The sequence below is a fragment of the Manis pentadactyla genome, chromosome 2 (genome assembly GCF_030020395.1).
Source record: "Manis pentadactyla isolate mManPen7 chromosome 2, mManPen7.hap1, whole genome shotgun sequence".
Lineage (NCBI taxonomy): Eukaryota > Metazoa > Chordata > Mammalia > Pholidota > Manidae > Manis > Manis pentadactyla.
In genome coordinates, this window is record NC_080020.1 from 203,459,088 (window position 1) to 203,481,375 (window position 22,288).

At 36.1% G+C, this 22,288-nt stretch overlaps 1 non-coding gene across 1 annotated transcript; it reads right to left on the reverse strand.

Annotated features, from left to right (window-relative positions):
* Positions 1 to 14,371: 14,371 nt before the first annotated feature.
* Positions 14,372 to 14,475, reverse strand: LOC118932378 (U6 spliceosomal RNA). Its single transcript, XR_005032748.2, has one exon. It is a non-coding gene; the product is annotated as a U6 spliceosomal RNA (small nuclear RNA).
* Between the last annotated feature and the right edge of the window lie 7,813 nt (positions 14,476 to 22,288).

Below are 22,288 nucleotides of genomic sequence, written 5' to 3' on the forward strand. Positions count from 1 at the left end.
ATATGCCACTGGTACCTACTTTGTGCAAGGTACTATGCTAGATGCTGGGAATATCTGAGTGAAAATTTTCTGACCTTGATGAGTTTATTCTGCAGTTGCTGAGCTAGATATTAAACACAGATTACAATTTTAAGTCATTATAGCTATGGTAAGTGTATTTCTAAAAATATAGTGTATGTAGCAGGAAATCAGACCTGGTCTAAGTAATCAAGGAAAGTTTTCTTAAGAAAAAATACATTGAGCTGAGTGATGAGAAAATAGCCACCAAACTTTAAAATGCTTGTAGAATGAATATAATAGTTTTATACCAACAAAGTGAAAGCACATAGAGACCATAAAATAAAGTATGTAATACTATGTGAAGACATATTAAATATATAATATATATAATGTTTGCAATAGCTTTATGATATTTATACCATACCATTATCATGTATAACCTACTTCCCAATAGAGAAATCATCAAGCCTGTTTATAGTAAGGATACATGTCCTGCAGGTAAAGAATTACATTCAGCAAAATTTGAGCCCAATATTAGTGAAACAATCTTAAAGATCCCTTCCATCTCTAAAGCTATATCCATGAGACAACCAAAAATGCAATCAATGGGAGAAATACAGAAGATGTCTGACTGTGAATTATTAACATTGAAACCACAAGTAATGAATACGGCACTGAGGCATATTTAGATCATTGTCTAGTGGAGAGTGAGCAAAAGGAGTTATCCAGATTCATATGGTGGGGAATTTTCCCAAAGGAAGGGGATCAAATACTTAGAAGCAAAATAACACAATAAATGTCCACTAAAGGGACCCAATTTAAAAATTAGAGTGTATGGAAATCATTTGAACACAGTTCCAAAGGAAAAGCTTTAACACTTATTTGACTAATAGTAGTATGATTGGAATAATAATGTTTTCTTCCAAAATGTCAGTTTATAAGGGATAGTTTTATTGGGATAGAAAGTAATAATGCATGTGTTTTCTTTAAAAAGTGTAGTGATAACAGCATCTTACTATGCTGATGGACAGTGACTGTAATGGGGTTTGTGGGGGGGACCTGTTGAAGGGGGCAGCCTAGTAAACATAATGTTCTTCATGTAATTGTAGATTAATGAAAACAACAACAAAAAAAGTGTAGTGATATAATGTTATAGATATACCTGCTCTGCATACAATGAAATCTTCTTAATAGAATGATGATTGGTGCCAGCATTTTTGATAAACGTTTTTATCAGTTAGGATTAAATTCAGCTGTAAATGACAAACACCCAAAATGAGGACTTCTTAAATAAGATAGTGGTCTGTCTCCCTTTGATGAACATTATCTGAAAATAAGCCTTTCAGAGCTGATAGAGTGGCTTTATGATCAAGAGGACTCCTATCTATCTTGATGCTTTGCCAACCTTAGTGTGCTGTCTCATGGACCATGGTGGCTGCTCAAATTCCAGCCATCAGCCAGCATTTGAGTTAGCAGAAAGGAGAAAGGGGAAGAGAAAGGAACAAAGGGAGCATGTCAGCTATCTTTTAAGGATGTTTTCTGGAAGCTGTCACATAACACTTGTTTCCATCTCCTCAGGCAGAACTTAGTCATGTGGCCACACTTAACAGCAAAGCAGTATTTATTCTAAGCAGATAAAACTGAGGAGTCTGTTACTAACCAAATATTAGACTAAACGATTAGCAGTCTCTGTCACTTTTTTTTTCTTTTGTTTTGTTGTTTTGTTTATTTTCTTGTGGTGGTTAGGATTATGCTTTCTCTCATCTCTAAATGCTGACTGAAGCTTTCTATATACTTCGTTTTGCTACTTATAAGTTGATGGCTATCTCACCCACCCTCACCTCTAACCACATCCTTGGCTTCTACATTATAAGCTTTTGGGGATCAGAAATGTATCATATTTACTTTTAATCATCCCGAGTAGTTATCAATTACTTTATATACTTTATATATATATATATATATATATATATATATATATATATATATATATACATACGATTGTGTATTTTAAATTATACAAATATGTAAGTAAAGTAGCTTAATAATCACTAATAATACAAAAAATATTTGGCTAATCATTGTATCTTTTTATTATTGTCATCAGCACTTTCATCCAGTAAGAGTGTAACGTGGCTCCTACAAGGGAAGTAAGGAGGAGCATTGCCTCCCTATGGGTTTCGGAAAACAGGAAGTATCACTAAAAGACATTATGTGGTCACAGTAAAAAGAACAAGGGCTCTGAAGATAGGCTTCTTGGATTCAAATCCCAGCTCTGCCATTTACTAACTGTGTGACCATGGTAAATCACTTAATGTCTACATCCCTCAATTTCTTTATTGTGTAAAATAAAGACAGTAACAAGGATGGATTTTCATGGTGGTAACTCAGAAGTGGATGTACAGTGCAGCTAAGAAGCGTATGTCCAGAAATCCTCATAGCCACGTGTCCCTTCCCAGGCCCTGGCAATATGTTCACATGATCATATGCTTTGGCAAAATGGATAGAAGTAAAATCTTTTTTGTTCATTTTCTTAAAATAGGCCCCCACACTGTGTAAGTTTCAGTCTGTACACTACCCAAAGCTTCCCTTGGCAGTCTGTCAGTGAATCAGCAGCCACAAGTGACCCTGTCCTGGGTGGAATGTTGAATTAACAGTCCTAAGGCAAGGGTTCTCTGTGTAGTTGTGGGCCAACTGAAACAGAGATTCTTGGGACATTTGTTTAGAAAAATGCAACAACTGGGAGCCTACACCTCCAGAATACAAATCTTTTGACAAGGGTCCTGCAAATCTCCATTTTGACTTAGCTTCTCAAGTGATTCTAATATGCCTTAAATTTTGAAACACTCTATTGTAATAGGTCTTCAAATTTTGGAATTCCAATTTTTAACTACACAATCCTGATTCAGAAATCACCAACCAAAAGGCTGTGTGGAAGAACCAGAAAACTGGCCCTCTCTTTCAGGTTTTTCCCAAGACAAGGAATGCTCTGAATTTTGAGAGATAAAAAGGGGAGAGACAGGAAGAGTTAGAATCCCACTTTTCAGCATGCAACTTGTCTGAAAGGGTTGAGACTTATGAACTATTATTTTTCCATTGGTATGTTTTCAAGAATAAATGCATTATTCCATTTCCTCCCCCTACCCATGAACCTAGTTGTAAAATGATAATTCTCTGCAATATGAGATGTTATTAATGCAAATCAAATTATGTTTTTCTTTTTTTATGGAGAGAGAAGAGAGATCCAAGAATTACTGCTACTCTTTCCCAGATACACTGCAAGATGCTCTACAAATGTTATCTCATTAAATTTTTATAACAATCCTGCATGAGAGATGGCATTCCTATTTTTATGAATAAGAAAACTAAAGCAGATTAAATGATCTTGCAAAAAATCACACACCAACATATGGCAGGGATTTAAACCCAGGTATGACTGAACTTAAAGCCTGTTTTTCCTCCCCAACGCCATGGTGCTTACAAATAAATATGGCATGCATTGTGTGTGAGGTGACATTCAAAGCTTAATCCTTGAGAAGATATGATGTGAGATACCTCAGAACCAATTAATTGCCCTCCTTTTTACATCCATTGCTCCCCAGGTAACTCACGTTCTTAAAAATACTGTAGAGCATGCACACTTGTGCAAACACACACACACACAAAGGAGAACATTTGCTTCCCTTTGGAAAAGGACTACAGATGATGCCATTTTTCTGACACAGTTGTAGCTAAGGGCAAGGAAGGCACTCCTCCCTCCCCCTCCACATTAAAGGATCTGACTATAATTAAAAGGTTGTGGTTGTGATCTTTCATATTTTTAGGCATTTGTGTTTAAACATTGAAGCAATTGACAAATCTCTGCAAAATAAAAGATTAGATGGTGGGTGCTCATGTCAGATGCTGCGCACACCAGGGACTTCATCCCTTAGCGTGTCACTGAGCTCGTTCATTCCTGACCAGATATGGCCTGGGAGAGGTGGTGCATCTTAGCAGGGTCAGTGCACCCAGTACAACTTGAAAAATTATGTCTGAGACCCTTTCATCCCAACAAGATTTGTTGGATAGGATTCAACTAATACACTCAACCTCTTCAAAGTATGGTTAGGGCAGCCTAACCTTTGGTGGGAGAAAACCGTTCATTTGGAGAAGAGAGCAACTCTTGGCTTCCTCTTTCAATGTTTCATGAGGATTTTTGTTTTAGTTCTAAAGAATAAATGTTTGTGGCTTCTCTACTGGCACCAGATAAAATCAGAATCTAATTTGAAAAAACAATGAAAAAATGCAGTTTTTATCTTACAGTCTTTCCTTTTCCTGGTTCTTTCTTATTCCTCAGTAAAATCAAGTCACTGTGGAAACCTTGTCATGGGGCCTCAGCTCCATCAACAGGAAGAAATTGCCTAGGGCATTAATTACGAGCCCATGGGTGTGGACTGAGGACAAGCAGTTCCATGGCTCTTAGAAGGATCACAATGAAGAGATGAGCAATCTCTTCTTTCTTTCCCTATCTTTCTCCCAATATTATCCCTATCTTTCTCCCAATATTAATGATTTTTAAAATGTTTTCCACAAATCCAGAAGTGTTAGGATGTCAAAGCACCTTGTAATCAAAGCTGAGATGGAAACGCTCATTTATTGGTAATATTTTAGTAGTGATTTTTCCCAATTAGAAATAAACCAGTGCTTTAAGAGTTAGGAACATGAAAACCCTACTTATTGCTGCTGGAATGTTTTATCTCTTACTAACCAAGAAGAGAAATTTCTGTTTCCTCATCTGTGGAGTATATGAGGTATTAATCACTATAATCTCCTATCAGTGATAAGTATCTTGAGAAAGAAAGTACTGTCTATTCAGGTGACTAAGAAAAAGTTTTCTGTGAGTTGAAAGAACATTTATGATTTCCCTAAGCCTGAGAAAATTTATGGCTAGAAGATAAATAGCATATCAAAAATTTGGGTTCAGGTTCTAGTGGGACAATGAATTCACTGTGACTATATGCTATACACAAAAAATAAACAAAAAATAACTTTAAATTTATAAGTTAAATTACATACAAAAACTACAAATTCTGATATCCCTTGAACATTTATTTTTGAAATATATTGATTTAGAATTGAATTTCTCCCCAAAATTCAAGTGTATTTTCCATGTTGTTCAATAATAAGCGCATATCTAAATATTTGCACATTCTGAATTAGTGATCTGATAAAGCTTGAAAGTTTTCCTGAAGTTTAAAATTAGTTGGTCACTAATGAAATGCAATGTCTAGTGAAGTGGATGTGAATTTCCTTCAAAGTTCATCAAGTATAAAAATCATATTGAAATCTTTTTATCTCTCAGATCCTTTTGAACCCATCAGAAACTGATTATTTTAAAAGGGAGACATGTACTATATTTCTAGGATAATTTTTCAGTGGCAAAAACTTACTACATGAGATTTTAACCACTCACAGAAAATCATAGACTTTCAAATGGACAGTACATTTGATTAGCTTACATATGTTGCTTTAAGCAGTTTTTGTTTAATGTTTGGATTTATAAATACAAAGATGAGTGCCTATTGCAATTTGTGGGATGGTTTAGCTCTGTAAAGGTCACACTGAGTTTAGTAATATGTAAACAGGGCCTCAGCAATATGTAAACAGGGCATGGAAGACATTTGGTTCAGCCTAGTACTCTGCTGATTAAGGCTCAAATAATGATTGTCCTCTTATGACAAGAAGAACTGCTTTCAAAAGGTGGTTTGTCTTGTTTTTCAGAAAAATGGTAACTGTGTGTGTGTGTGTGTGTGTGTGTGTGTGGAGAGAGATTAGAGAAACGGGGAGAGGGAAATCACCTCTATCATCCCCAACCAAGGTATCGCTGAATGTGAAAAGACAGAATAGACAATATAAAGAAATGACTACTCAGACAAAATTAATGAACAGGAAAAAGGGAGAGAATAAAATAACTCTCTGGAAACTGTATCAGTGGATTTTTACTTGTCAAAAATGTGTGGCCAAAGGAGGCAGACTGGAATAATAACAATGCCATGTATTAACATAACATTTTTTTCCTGAGATGTTCTTAATACAGTGTGGTCATCTGTGGCCTTTCCCTTAGCTTCAGTCAAATAGTGCCTGAAAAGTATTGAGTCACAACTATTCTGAAAATGTGTTATGTCATATCAAGCTACTCTAATTCATAAATAGACATTTACTGAGCACTTTCTCTACATCTTGAAACTTATAGTAACCAATGTTCTTGCATTGAGTTACCACATTGACCAAATTTCCCCTACACACACACACACACACACACACACACACACACACACACACACACACAGAGGCACGACACGCTCACACATATGCACCTTTATAGAAATTCAGCAGTTCAACTCAAGGATAAATTACTCATGTGGCTAAAGTGTGCAAACAGCAGAGATAAATGCAGTTAAGTTCATCTTTAGCCAGAGGAAGGAAAAGTTTCCATGCCAATTGACCCCTTTTCTTCCTTCAGCAAAAGGTCAAGAGTCTTTTGCATTTTGTGGCTGCCTGAAAAGTTAAGTGATGATTTCCAAAATATTTTTTAAGTGGTAAAAAAAATTATCTTCCCAAAACGTGGAACAAATAAATAGGGAAGGGGGAGGAGCAAGTGGATCATTTTACAGATAACCTGAAGCAGAGAGAATTTAATTAATTTACTCAATGTGTATTCAGAGGGTTCTAGGAATAGGGAGCTCCAAACCTCAGCTTTCAATCTAGGACTGTATCATAAGGTCTTCTGTCTTTTAAGATAATAGAACCTTACATTTTCTTCAGACTCCATGGCAATTCAGCCTACTAAAAAAAAAATACCAAAAAGGATCATGTTGGCCAAGACATTCACATATTTGATAAGTTCTCTGTCCCTGTTTTTAGAGAATAGTATGTTTTTAAACACTGAATGTTTCAAAGAATGCATGACACTGTCATCACCAATATTGTTTGCCCTGGGCAAAATGCACCCATAGATTAATCATAGCTATGCTTGCCAGACCAAAATATCAGAGAATATATTCTGTTAACTTTAACTCATTGATTTACTGCTTCACTTGCCTTGTTAAGAATTTAATGTGTACCTAATTTAAATTTTTAAAATTTAGTGCAGTAGGCATTAGGTTTGGTGCTATAATAAAGGGGTGAGCAAAACAGACTTCAGAAAGATACTTATACTAGAAAATCTGCTGTTCAGAAATCAAGAGACCATTGTATATTCTCTATCCCACTTAGCTTTCTTGGAGAGAAAAGAAATGTACATTTCCAGTAAGATACTCTACTCTTCTTGATACAGTCATGCCATCAAGACAGAAGTTAATACTCAGGTGCCAGCCACCAAGTATGTCCCCCACTTTTGGAGCTTTTCATTTATAGATTTGGAAAAGGGAGTGAAGTCCTTTGTTTCATTGGAGGCAATCAATAAACTTAAGTCCTTTGTTCACTGGAGGTAATCAATATACTTTTTCAAAGGAAAGACTGAATCGTCCAGTCTAGGGACTGAAAACAGCTCTCAGAGTGGCTCCTGGAGTGAGCCTGTTGTGTGTGGATGAAAATCTCTCCAAGGGTTGAGGTCTTGTGTTCAGACCTCAGAATTCACAATAGGGGTCTAGGAACCAAAGCCCAGCTTTGTAAATTATCACATAAAATTAGTGGCAGTCTAAATTCTTATCTTTTTGACTCCTCAGTTAAAATCCCAAATTTGTATTGGGATGGCCTGTACAGCCCTTTGTTCCTCAGACTTTATTTTTCATCACTTTTCCACATGCATTGAGCATTCTACACACACCAAGCTTCCTGCACATCCCAGGAAGCAAACTGCTCTCCCATCCCACTCTGGCTTCCCATACCAGCGCTCCTCCTACAGGGCCTTCCCAGAAAACCTTCTGTGATCCTTTAGGACTCCGGGTGCGCAACACATTCACACACTACGACAATTACTCTTCCTGAGTCTGGAATCAGAACCTCAGAACACTCCCTCGTGCTGTCACTTCTTTCATATGTCATTACTTTCCCACCAGGACTGGAGGCCTCAAGGCTGACCCATGTGAATAGGGGCTGAACCACAATGTACTCCCCACATCATTTATGCCTTACTTCGTTCCAACTTCTGCTTTTCTTCCATCGTCTATGCACTCTCTTGACAACTTCTGCCTTGAAATATGCATTACGCAGCCCAACCCTGACTCCATCTCCCTGCGTGACTACGGCTGGAAGCCTCATCCATGTTCTTTTATTGTCATTGATAGTCCACAGCAATCTACAGCGCCATTGTCCCCCGCTTTGCCTTTTGGCTGATGCAGTTCCCAGTAAAGGCTTCTATTAGTTTTGCTTAGAAAATACCATTTTCTGTTCAACAAATTACTCTATTTAATATGGTTTAGCTATTTAGTAGAGTTTAGCTATATGACCACACATTAATTTCTGGTTCTAGAAGAACTGAAACGGTAGATATTATGCATAACACTAACGGATACTCAGTGTAATTGCATTTTCTTTAATGATTCAGAAGGCTTTGGGGACCATATATTAATTCAGGGATTGCATTATGAACATCAGTTATTTTCCCATAAATAAGAAAAAGATCCAGTTAATATAATGCTTCAGAAAATAACTACTGAACAGTTATCTTGCTTTTGTGGCTGTTTTAGTTGAATAGAGCAAACCAGTTTGTTTCCAATTGATAACTATGGTGCCTGTTCGTTAGCAAATTTCTTTGTGAAATGTCTTGCTAAAGGAGGGATGGGCTTTGAGTGGATATGAGGCAAGGATCCTGGTCTAGGATACCTACAGCATGCTGTGGCACAGGTTAGACCAGACTAAGTAGGTGAGACCAAAATAAAGGCAGAACAACTCAAGTGAAGCATGAGATGTAGAACCTACTGCACAGAAAGAGTGTAGATGGGCACTCAGGGCACCAGGCACTCAGGTGGCTTTTTAAAGCCCAGAGCAGGCAAAGGACCTGTCATCTACTATGGGTCTGCCTGCTCTTCTTAATTTTCGCATCACTTGGGTCCCAGCACATCACCTTCTCCTCCAAAGTTCCCGTATGTTTCCTTCCAAAGTCAGTGGCCATTTGTTCTGGTTTCCTCCTTTAGTTCCTGCTCTTCTCAATCTTTAAATGTAGGAGTACTCTGACCCAGGGAAGCAGAGAGCACTGTGCCTTAGGCTTTTGGACCAAAGCTATTAGAGGATCCCTTTCGAGGAAGACAAGTGGAAATAAGTTATAAATTGGGTGATATGTGAAATATGCAAATAGGAAGAAGTCATAGTTACTGAAAGAGAAATCTTATGCTTGCATTGAAAAATCAAAATGTTCCGAAACTAACCTCAAAATGCTTTAATTGACTTGTAAATAATGTGTTTAATTTCTCATTACTTATTTATTTCCATGTTTTGAACAAAACAAAAGCTCTTAGAGATAAAAGAAGTCTGGGAATATGTTAAAGTTGTTAATTATATTTTGAATAGAAAATTGCTTAGAGATGAGAAATCCCCCCAAGCCCCTTAAAAATTATTAAGCATCGGAGAAAGTTATGTGTTTGGGGGAAACAGACTGAAAATAAGAGTATCATTCTAAGACAGCAGTTCTCAAAGTGTGATCTGGGGGCCCTTGAATATATCTGAACCTCTCTCAGAGGATCCATAGGGCCAAAACTATTTTCACAATATTATGAAGATGTTATTTGCCTTTTTCATTTTCATTTTCTCACAAATATACACTGGAGTTTTCAAGAAGTTGCATTGTGTGTGATAGTCAACAGATTAAATGATAAAGAAGAAATGAAAATCCAGTTGTCTTAAGCCAAACATTAGAAATAGTTGAGAATATGAAAAACAAGATCATTTTTCTCACTAAATATTTTTGTCTTGGAAAATGTAATTATTTTTGTAAAAAATTATATTATTTACGTTAACATGTAATGGGCATATTATTGTTATTTTATTGAGTTAATAACTAAACATTTAATAAATTCTTAGTTTTAATATCTAAGACAATAAATATCTATAGCTGTAACTCATACAAGCTAAAGCTCTGTTGGATCCCCACGAATTTTTAACAGCATAATGGGGCCCCTAATATTTGACAACTGCTGATCTAAGACCCCAAACTATAAACAAATAGATTCCTAAATAAATATTTTATAAATTAAATTTAAGACAATGAAGACAAAGTTAAATATATTTTCACTTGTTTACTTTAATAAAATCTATTTTTTAGGACTCCAAGAAAATCATGATTTTTTTTTCATCCATTATGTCTTCCTTTTCTGCAAAGGTTTTTAGTGTAGACTCAGACAATTGTTTCAGCTTATTACACATACAATTAACTAAAGCTTTACAAACATGAATCCAAATGGAAACCCACTGAAAGTTTTTAAGGTCTAGCAGTGTGCCCATGAGCACAGTCTTCCCAAAACCCTTCTAAACTTCACTCTCTTTAACTCCAAAGCAGTGATAATATTAGTACCTAAATCAAAGGGCTAATAAGATTAAGTAACTTCATGCTCATAAAGTATCCAGAATATTGCCAGGCACATTTAATAAATGTTAGCTACTGTTATAGTTAATACAGAAATGTTAGCTACCTTTATAATCATTACTGAGAATAATACCAAAATATTAGCAGGAACTGTGGAAGAAAAAAGAAATCTGACATTAAATACTATAGGAAGCATTTGGATTTCAAAGTAATTAGAAATTGAAAAATAAATTTAATCTTAGCATTGAGACAGTATCCTTTTCTGAAAAATCATATACGTTTTCATCTAAAAGTAAATTTTCCCTTCTGCTACTTTATATCCAGTAACCATGTGATAAAGCTACATTATGCAGATTAAATATATGCCCCAAAGAAGAAAACAGGCGGCACATTATGAAGATTAGTAATCATAGAAAATATAATCCACTGGTCCTAAATATGTCATTTTCTAATAATGTTGTTTCCTAAGCCAGGATGCCATTTCTAAAATAATATGGCTAGAAGACAATTGTCCTGACAAACAATAATGGGAGTCAATGGAAACCAGTAAGTGCTCAGAAATATTTGTTGAGTTGGATGCATTAATATGCCTCATTAAAATTAGTAGCCTATAGTGTTAGTCTCCACTGATTGAATATGTAAATTTCAAGAAGGCAGCAAGTTTTATTGTGTTTATTCCTATACTCGCAAGCACCTGGAACAGGCCTGGTTATGGTAGGCACTCAAAACACATTTGTTGGAGGACAATACAACTTTGAAATAGCCAAGAGGAGTGTTGGGTAACAACCGTTAGGATTGGGTAATTGGCGAATAATTCTAAAAACTTAGCCTTATATTAACATAACGCTTGATGTTTTACCAAGAACTTTTTAATGCAATCTCACAAACTCCATGGGGTAGGAATGCTTGGAATGCCTCATTTCCATTATTATAAAAGCAGTAACTTTAGGAAGCTCACAGAGATTAAAGATTAATTTCAGTGATAGATGTTGTCAGGCTTGAACCCAGATCTTCCTATTCAAGGTCTTACAGTTTTTTACTCCATCATAGGCAAGTATAAGTTTATTGCAGGTTTGTCATATAAAATACAAATCAGAAGGTCACTGTTCACAGCATCTGGATTTCTATACCACTTTGATTCCTCTGCTTTCATGCCCTCATTTATAATCCCCCTGCTTTAGATGTAGGTCAGGTTTGTCCCTAGTCAGTCTCAGGCAGGAAGAGTGCTCTATGCTATATATGTGATGCTCTGCCCTTTTCATTAATTAGATGATGCATTATAACTGGATAAACATCTTTTAAACTTCCTTAATTTTTAAGGATTTGCCAGCATGCTATAGAAACACATATACTAAAGTTTGGTCTTAAAAATTTTGACTAAAAAAATTAATCTTACCCTATTTTGCCAAAGTTATCTGGTATTTTCACTATTTGTAATTGAAAAAAAAACCTGTTTCAACTCATTGCAATTGCAGTAATCATTTCAGATTCTGTGTCAACTTTATTGCCTTGAGGTGTGTGAATAGGGTATTTCCAGACAGATGCCTGAGGTTGGTAAATTCTTATTTTATTAAAGGATGTGCTTCTTTTACATGACTGATGGAGAAACATTACATTTAGGCAGCAAGAGCAATTCAGTGTGCCTAGCTCACAATTTAATACGATCTCATTGCAGAGACTGGTAGGGGAAGTAGTATGTCTCTTTCACAGGAGCTGAAATGGTGCTAACGCCATGAGAGTTTAGACATTGACGGATAAGGTAATCTATCCCAACAGAAATGCAGTGACAGAGAATTAAGTAAGATCCTCTGTGTGGTTAAGACTTGCCAGGTAAGACTTTTAAAGTAGAGAAGAGGTGAATGATACTGATAAGGGAATGCCATGGTCAGGCCAGCAGAGAACAGTCTCCAGGTAAGAAATCCTGGGTCCAAGTCCCAGTTTTGGAGTTTATTAGCTTGGTGAACATGGACTGTTCTCTCATCTGTAAAATAAGATTAGCAGTATTTATAGCAGAGAGTGGTTCTAAAGATTAACTAGCATGGTAGGTATAGGGTCTCTATGTACCACAGAACTTAAGCAGTGGTTAAACTTCTGCTTGAGAAACTAAACATTCACTGTAAAGCTTCCAACAGTTGGGTTCAGTATAAAATCAGCCATTTCACAGGTGATAAGAAGCCTTAAACCTAGATATAAAAATTTTAAAGTTGGAAGGTAGAAATCATAATTATCTGAATCATAGTTATAAACCACTTATCTGTATGTAATCTGCACTATGAGATTTAAGGGAAGAAGAAACAGTGGTACATGTTAGGCTTAAATGATAATGAACAGGAATCTTCTTTATTTACAAATTGAAAATTGATTTATTAGGTTTTTCCAATTAAAGAAGATTTATTTCATTGCTTATGGAAAATACTTTTTTAATCATAAATAAACTTACAATTTCATTTTTATTGTTAATTGTGAAAAAATTCTATTAATGAAAGTAAGTAAAGTGAAAGAGAAAATTACTCAAATGCCACCATGCAGAAATCAATAAATAAAAGTAACATTTGAAAGGATTGACTTTCAGAATTCATATATATATATATATATATTTATTTAAATCTGTTCATATTATTAATCTATTTACAAATGTATCATCCAACTACATATGATTTTTTTGTAGCCTGCTTGAAACATAATGTCTGTTCTTCTTGATATAGACCTATATTCTATATTGATCTAAAGATTATTCTGTTAATGTCGACATGGATCTGTAATTCCACTTTCAATAACTGCCCATGGTGATCATGTATTAGCCTATTGTTAGACATTTATATTGTTTGCAATAATTTTTTGCTATTATAAATAATGGTGTGTTGAATTTCTGTGCATTTATATTTGTGCATATTTTCAATAATTTTCTTAGGTAGGATAAGTTACTTGAAGTTGAACTACTATGACTAAAGGTATGTACATGACAAATAAGAAGGTTGCCAGATTGCCCTCTAGAAAAGTGCTTAGATTTAAACATAATGGCAAAGTTTTAAGTCTCTATAAAGTGTGGAGCTTTAATTGGATTACTGCTGTATTCAGTATTTAGTTAAATGCTGTTTTCCAAAGGGTGGAAAATACATATACAAATGTGGATTAAATCAAATAAAAGAAAATAGGGAAAGAGTGTGCATAGGTAGGATTTAGTGAACATATTAATAAACACTGTTCAAATCAAACTAAAGGATAAATACAGTTTTCCAGCTACCTAGGCTCTTGGCTGAGACCCACCCCTGTAATACAAGGCAGATTAACAGGAGAAAAACATTTAATAACATGTGTACCTCTTGTATACATGGAAGAGACCCAGGAAAACTGAGTAACTCCCGGAAACGTCCCAAGCCACCACCTTAAATACTATCTCAAACTAAAGACTAAAGAAGGATATTGGGAATGGGGGAGGCCAGTTATGTAGGAAAAGCACAGCAACCAAGGGTATGTTGTTGTGCAGATTTAGGCCGTTGCCTTCTTAGTTGATAAGAGTTTCTAGAGATTTGGTCTTCTTCCTCTTCCAGGTACAGAGGGGGAGTCACCCTTATAAAATGGAGGTTTCCCTTATATACATAAATATCTCTTACAAAAGACTAACTTCTCAGTTTCCAGAGCTTCTCCTTTTCCTTCCTTCCTTCCCTCCCTCCCTCCTCCTTCCTTCCTTCCTTCCTTCCTTCCTTCCTTCCTTCCTTCCTTCCTTCCTTCCTTCCTTCCTTCCTTCCTTCCTTCCTTCCTTCCTTCCTTCCTTCCTTCCTTCCTTCCTTCCTTTTTCTCTCTCTCTCTCTCTCTCTTTCTTTCTTTCTGTTTTGATATACAGTCTTATATTAGTTTTGAGTGTACAACAAAAATACAGGATACTTCACGAATTTGTGTGTCATCCTTGCGCAGAGGCCATGCTAATCTCTGTATCATTAAAATTTTAGTATATGTACTGCCCACGTGACCACTGTCTGCTATTATTTTAAAATAATTTGCCTAAAATAATCCTTATGCCAGAGAGACATGTTTTGGGGTAGCAAATTCTGGTCTCCTTCAAAGGAAAGTTCTTTTAAGAATTCCAATTGGTGAATTCTGAAGCAGTGAAAGAATATTATCAATTTTAAAACTCCAACGAAATAAAGGATCTAGGCAATAATCATCAATGGCTGCTGAAAACACTCGCTGCAGAACTTTATAATAGATGAATCAAGCTGATGATACCTGAATACACTAAGTTTCCAACCACAAAAAGAGGGCAACAAGACATAACTTGTTTCTTGATATGACAAAATGGAAGCCATATGCACAACTCCCTACCACACTGTTATGCCAGAGAAGCATCGAAGTTTATAGAAAAGATAGGAGCCAAAAAAGATACCCCAGCAGTGCAATCAGCAAATTCCAGAATGTGTGAAATTTAACAGAACAAAGGACTTGATTTCTTAGGACATTAAGGGACAACAATACAAAGACAGGAGGAATTAAGAGGATCGTAAAGACATTTCAGACATGTACTGTTGCAGTGTTTTTTGGATCATTATTCTTACAAACCAACTGCAAACATTGTTAGTAGGAGAATCAAAGAAGTTTCTACACAGGTATTTGATGAAATTAAGTAATTATTGTTAACTTTTAAAGCCTGATATTGTTGCAGTAATGAAAAACAATGAATCCTCTTTTAGAAATAAACATTGAAGCATTTACTGGTGAAATTTACTGGTGCTATCCCAGAGTGGCTTTAAAATAATCAAACCCGAGAGGTGGAAGGGAGATTGAGATACCACCAAATTGACTAAATTTGTTGTTAATTGGTGAAGCTGAAGATGGGTTCGTGAGGATTTGGTCTACTTCTCCCTCTACTTTGATGTATGTTTGAAATTTACTGTGATTAAAAAGTGATGAATGTATTCAAACTTAGATTATTATGTACAAATGATATATGCACACTGGGAATATACCAAATACAAGAAAGAAAAGCTACTTTTAATAAGAGGAAATTGAAATAAAAATAGAAAATTGTGATAATCTGAAAATCCTTTTTGTTTCAGAAGGAACTTAACTTAAACTTAGTGGACAGTGCTGAGAACCATGTAGAAAAGCATGAAAAGTCTTCATAATCAAAATAATTGAGAGATTATTGATTTTAAAATAATTGTTTAGATGAATAGGAAAGAATATGTTTCTGTAAAAAGTAATAATAGTAAATAGTAGAAAAAATACATAAATACCATCTGTTTTAAATAATTGAACACCACTAAAATTAATGTTATTTCAAAGTTATCCTTCCGGAGGAAATGAATGACTACATTTTGAATAAGATAAAGAGAATTCCCAATCATGAGGGGGATGCTAATGATTCCATATCACCTCTCTAATAAGGTGTAATGTAGATCAAATGATGAAAAGTGAGCTTTGAAACCAAGAGTAAGCATTGAGACTTTATTGTAAGAGAGAAAAACTTTTCTTCCCTTCCAGATTCTTTGGCTGGTTTACTAATTAAATTGACATAAGACAGATGAACAGGAAAAAAACAAATTTAATTATGTATGTACAGGAGCTCAAAGATGTGAGACTCAGGAACAATGTGGGCAATTGAGGTTTATATGCCACCCTGAGCTAAAGAATGGGGTTAGCAGCCTGGGTCTTCAAAGGGGAGGAGAGTAATTCATAGGACAGTAAGAAGAGCAGATATTTGATAGTTAGATATTTGCTCTGCCATATAGATAGGTGATCCAGAAAAAAAGTTTCTGGCAGTAGCTCTCTATATGGGCCAAACCCCCAATCTAAATTCTTTTAGGTAGTTAAGGGAGAGGTAAGTTTTTCTTCAGACTGCTGGATCGTGACTGCGTTTAGCTCAAAACAATCCACATGTCAAAGTGGCATATTTTGGGGCAGGCTATTCTGCTCCCTTTCAATACCATGAAATCTGAATGTTTTAGTGGGGGAAAGAAGCAGAAATCAGTTCCACACTCCCATTTCACAGCCATCCTGAGATGAAGCAATTTGCTTAAAGTTATACTCATAATTAATAGTAATCAAATTAATTTTTGTAGAGTCATAGGTCATATAGGAAAACATTTTTATAACCATTTTGTTATGAAAAATTGTTTTGTGAAGGTTACACAAGTGGTAGCCATAAAAATTAAATACCATGAATGTGATAGATAAGGATGGTGGGTATACTAGCAAATTCAAAAGTATCAAAGAAAACCACTCTTACTTTCATTGGGAAAAAGCAGAAATTAATCAGGGTTTATTTAAAGTGGACAGCGTTCTGAAAGGACTAATAAGGACAGAAGTTATTTATGTGAATGTCAAATGCAAAGAGACATTATATAACCTTTAATTAGGGAAGAAATTGCCTCTAAAAGGAGCAAAGGTAGCAAATAATTATTCTGTAGAAGAAACAAAAGGAGACAAAATTGGCAGGTACCAATGTTGTTGATAGAAGAAAGAATTTAGAGAGGTGAATGAAACAGTTTAGACTTTTGTCCTCCCTCTGTCCATATTTAATAGCACTAATAGCACCACAACCCTCTAGTATCAGAAGCAACTCCAATCTTAACAGTGCTCATCTTTTTGTAGGAGGGCAGTCATGCTGTGTGATCTATACGGTGCTGCTCTATAGGGCAAATCCTCTCAGTCTGAGTTTCTTTTAGTGGTTGGATTGGGTTTACATCAATCCCCTACCACACTCTAAAGCTCTGTGAAGGATATATTTTCAATCTTTCAAGACATTTCAAGACAGTAGATTCTAGGGCAGGTAGACATTGAAGCTGAACAATCCTCCTGAGGGTCAGACGCATACCCTAAAGGGCATGATCAACACTGTGTTCTATCCAGTTTAGCCTCCAGCCAGTTTTGGGGACCTACTCCACTCCTTTCAGGAGAGTTAATTAACTGCTCCCCTGGTGTGCAATAGATGGGATTTCATTCTCAATTTAATCCACGTTTTAAAACACTTATCCAGCTTCTTTCTTTCTCTGCATATTTTGTTTTTAGATCACCAGTTCCTATAAAATATATGATGAACTTATCTCAATATCTAGATGCTATTATATTTAATGCTGTCTTGGGCCATTTATAAATGAGTTAATGATGTCAAATGCTCATAGTTTTTTCAGGTATATCATTACATGTGAATGAAGAAATTAAGCATCATCCACTGGAAAAATAAAGACCAAGTCAAAATTTGCAGCATTTGTGCTCTGTGTGGGGAGTGCTGCTCGTTCAACCAGCCAACATTGACTATTAGGCATCCTTATATGCACGACAGCATGGATCTGAGCACTTTGAAATGCAAGAAGGTACAGAATCACATTTCCTTTCATTACAAACACTTTATAGTTATTACAATAAATGATTCTCATAATAATATTGTCCAGAAGCAGAGAAGTTACTAGTATCCTTAGTTTGCAGGGTAGGAAGGCTCAGAGTGATTGTGAGCTTACCAGTAACGAGTTATGAGCAAAACTGTCACATTACACAGTCTTTCCACTCTTCGAGGATGTGGCAGGCCCCTGACCATCCAGTTGGATACAAAAGCTGAGGGAAAGACTGTTAAGCCATTTCCCATTGATAACCCCTGGTGGCAAAGCTCCTTTCCTGCAGTGGCTCCCTGAAAGGCATGTCGTATCAGTTGAGAAAATTCTCAATTTTAGTTATTGAAAGAGCCTCATTATTGTAGTTGACTCACTCTTATTCACGGTTAAATTTTCATCTCATACTCAATTCTTATTTCTCCCCCAACTCCTGCCCTTTCACAGCAGACTACACTTGTAAGTCTTGGAGACATCATCAGTTCCTTCAGATCCAATTTCTCCCTTTTATAACAAATAAGCTGTAGTCACCTCCTCATTATTCAGAAATAAAAATTGATAATATAGCCTATTCCATGCATAATTTTTAAAAATTCAACACCATGTTCTAGCTATAATATAAAAGGGAAATTAATTCCAATATATTTTAATAAGTGAATATGTTGTTCACTTTATGAAACTCAGATATGACCACTCTAGAAGATAGGATGGAACAGTCAGATGCTTGTCCCACTGTGTAGAGCTACCTTGCGGGCAGCAGCTACAAAGGCTGATGAACAAGCAACATGGTCCTCAGCAAAGGGATTTTCCAAAATGGTGAACAGCTCTTGTTAAATTCAAAATAAAACAAAGCACCCTATTTCCTCAATATACACAGTGATTATTTTCCTGGAAAAAATCAGTGTAAGTTTAAAACTGCCAACAAAAAAAAGAAAAAAGAAAAAACCCCTGCTTTTTATATAAAAACCAGAGTAAGGTTCTACAGAACACTTACATGAGAGAGCCCTGTAGAATATTGGAAAGTTCTATGGAATGAAGGGCAATTACTCATTGCGTGGGACTCTCATGTTGCAAGATGTGTCCTATCTCTGGCCCCATAAATGTCCGTAGGAACTTCCAATTGTTGTGACAACAATTAAATACTGTTTTGTTGGGGGCAAATTAATGCTCAAAGACTGAGTTTGTCTTTCCCAGCGATTTGTTTAGCAGAAGTTCACTGCGGGAAATTCACATACAAGATCATGTCTCTTTAGTAAGCCAATAAAGAAATACTCCAAACTAATCATAGTTCAGTCACACTATTGTTCCAGGCAAGGGGAATGGAGGGAATAAAATCCATATTGACTTGAGGTGTACCTTTTTCCATGAGTTAGTACTTGGGAGAGAGCTTACTTAGCCCAGCTAAGTTTATCCAGCTGCCAGTGCAAAAGTAAAGGTCCTCTGTTGCTAGGGAACAAGCGAGGGCTGCAGTGATGACTGGTTAGATGATCCTGGGGGGCTGCTTCACAGCTTTTACTACTACCGGTTACAGAGTTGCCTTTACCAAAGCAGGGGTGAACTGCCCCAAGGTCTCTGGAGAGCTATTTAGATCAGCAAAGAGTAGCCTGAACACTCCCAGATAGTCCTCACAAACTCTTGATCTTTATAGTATGAATGTCCCCTTGCCAGAGTTGCCTCTTCTGGTTTTATTTTTTTGATAAGATGTTTTTTCATCGATAAGCCCCCAGCAGGGCCCCTCAGCAGCTGAACTGAGTTCTTGTTGGTGGGAACAGATGAGATGATGATATACGGACATAGCTTACTTCATTCTCATATCAAAACAATTTTACACCTAAAAACAACTTTTTCTGTCTTTGTATAAAGAAGTGGATTAAAACTTCATGTAAGTCATAAACAATTGAATTTGAAGTCACATCAAACCAGTATACAACAAAACCCCCATGAATTTCCAAATGGCCTCTAAGGAGCAGTACCACTCCACCTGAGAACCACTGCTCTAGAGACTTGGTGATGAAGGGGGTATTGCACACCCTCTGCAAACCCTCCTTCCTCTATACCCCTTAATAAAGACAGGGAGGAAGAGAGGGCTGGGAACTCCTGTGGGAAGGTTGAAGCTCCTTCATGTTGGACCTTTCTATTAAGCCATCTCAGTGATTATATGCTCAGTGTGGTTGGGTTAAGTCCTCAACTGTTCCCACAGGGGAGAGACCCTTTACCCAGAATCTCCTCTGGGCATTTGAGGAATGTCTGTGTGATTGGACTACTATTTTAGGTTGACCCCCAGCTGGTGGCCAAAATCCATCTTCTGTCCCGTGGTGCAGCACTTGGCAGGCGTGCAGCCCAATCTCATCTCTCTGCACTAGCCCGACTTCAGAGACCACCCCATCCCATCCCACCACTCCTCCAGGGGCAGATGGCACAGAAGGAGACTGGAAGCTAAAACTGGAAACCAGATGCCAGTCTCTCTTTACAATCTTTAAAGCAATTCTCTTGAGAGCCTCTTCTCTTCATCTTCAAGTGGAGGAAGCAGTTGAATACTATTCTCCTACAACTCCTAACAGAGTGGGTATCACATTGGGTGAAATCGAGAATTTGTTTAAATACCACAATTCAGAAATTCTAACTTCAATTAAATAGGTAGAAATGTAGGAATCTTTTAAAGTTATGAAATGCATTGTCTCCTTTCCAGAATTGTGCCAGTGCTTTTTGTTCACTGTGGCTATCATTATTTCTTTGTATCTATAGTATAGAGAGTAATTTAGAACAGCATGTCTGCAATATTGTGGATATAAAATGAACAGACTCTCCTAAAAAGGGTCAGCCCCCTCTACTAGAAAAGTGTATAATTTGGTTAATACTTTTTTTCTTTCCCAAGATAAAGACCCTGTTTGTTCACGTATTCACTAATAATTCCCTTATGTCTAACAGTGCCTTGCATAATAGTCACTTAAAAATAATAAATGAGTGAATGAATAATTGATTATTATCTATGATTTTATAGCTAGCAGGTAACTACCAAACTTCGAACTTCATTCCACAAAATTCAGGCTCATATCTGTTCTGATCAGAAGATCCTGTCTCTTCCAGAAAAAGGAAAGAAGTTTCCAAACTTGTCAAGAAATTCATTAGACATGTTTCTAACATTAGTCTCTCTATATAAATAAAATTTGATTTATTTATGTAACTACATTTACATAAAATTTTAATTTTAACTAATTAATAATTAAATATGTTAAATTTATTTTAAAAATAGATAACATTTCACTTTAAAACAAGGTTATAAGATCTAAAAATATATTATGTGCTTTCCATTTAAAACATTTATCTTACAATGTCAAGCAGTGTTAAATCAACACTAGATTTCTCATTATGATGCATGTATAGTTTTTTATGGTTTTTTAGTTTTGTGTCATATTAAGGGTGTGTCACAAGAGATGTTAGAAATACATATGAAAAATCAAGCCTATTGATTTCATCTTTGGATTTGTTATAAAAAAAAAAGAGACTATTTTTAGCAAAACAATGTTCTCCTGAGTGTGTGTGTGTGTGTGTATGTGTGTGTGTGTGTGTGCGATTCAAAGACAAAAAATATTTGATTAAATGTTATGATTACATTCAGATTTCCTTCCCTGATTCTCTATAGTTGAAAAATAATATTAAAAGCAGATGTAGTTAGGGGAGGCAACAACCTTTTTTATAAAGTCCATATTTCATCAGACTTGGCATGGTTGTGGAGGTGGTGTGAAGGGGAATCTTTTCACCTGCTTCCTAGTTGTAAGTCAGCTCTATGTCACAGAAAAAAGACTGATATCCTCAGCTTCCTACAAGGTACCTAAAGACAGCACACATCAAGGGGGGCAGGCAGTGGGAACAGTAAATCTAAGGCACAAAGAACAAGGGGGTGCACTGTGTGTAGAGAATTTAAACATAATAATCAAACCAACTAAGGGTCATCTACTTTTAATATAATCATGTACATCTCAGTGATGAAATATTCTCCCTGCCTGGAACAGACTATCCCCCACTCCCACTTAGTATGCCACACTTAAAGGAGACTTTTTTCCTAGAATCTTAACAGCCTTATAGAAATCATATGTGTTCTCATTAAAACCATCCAGAATCATCCCCTTGAAAGTGATAACTCAGTAATTTTTAAAAAATATTTAGGTAAAGGGACTCTGCCAATAATTAAACCAAAAAGAAAAATAACTATATCCTTCCTTTTCTGCTTCAGTCATTATTTAGAGTCCTCCTTGGCCTTCTGTAAGATGATTGTGATAACCTCCTCACGGTCTCTTTATCCCCAGCCATGCCCTCTTTAATATACCTCATACACTCTTCAAGATGCATTTTCATAAAGTGTGTATCTGCTGTAGCATTCAGGTGCTAAAAATCTTCAGTCTAATTCTAGCTATGAGGCTAAATTCCTAGAGGCCACATGGATGGTGTCTACCTCATTTTT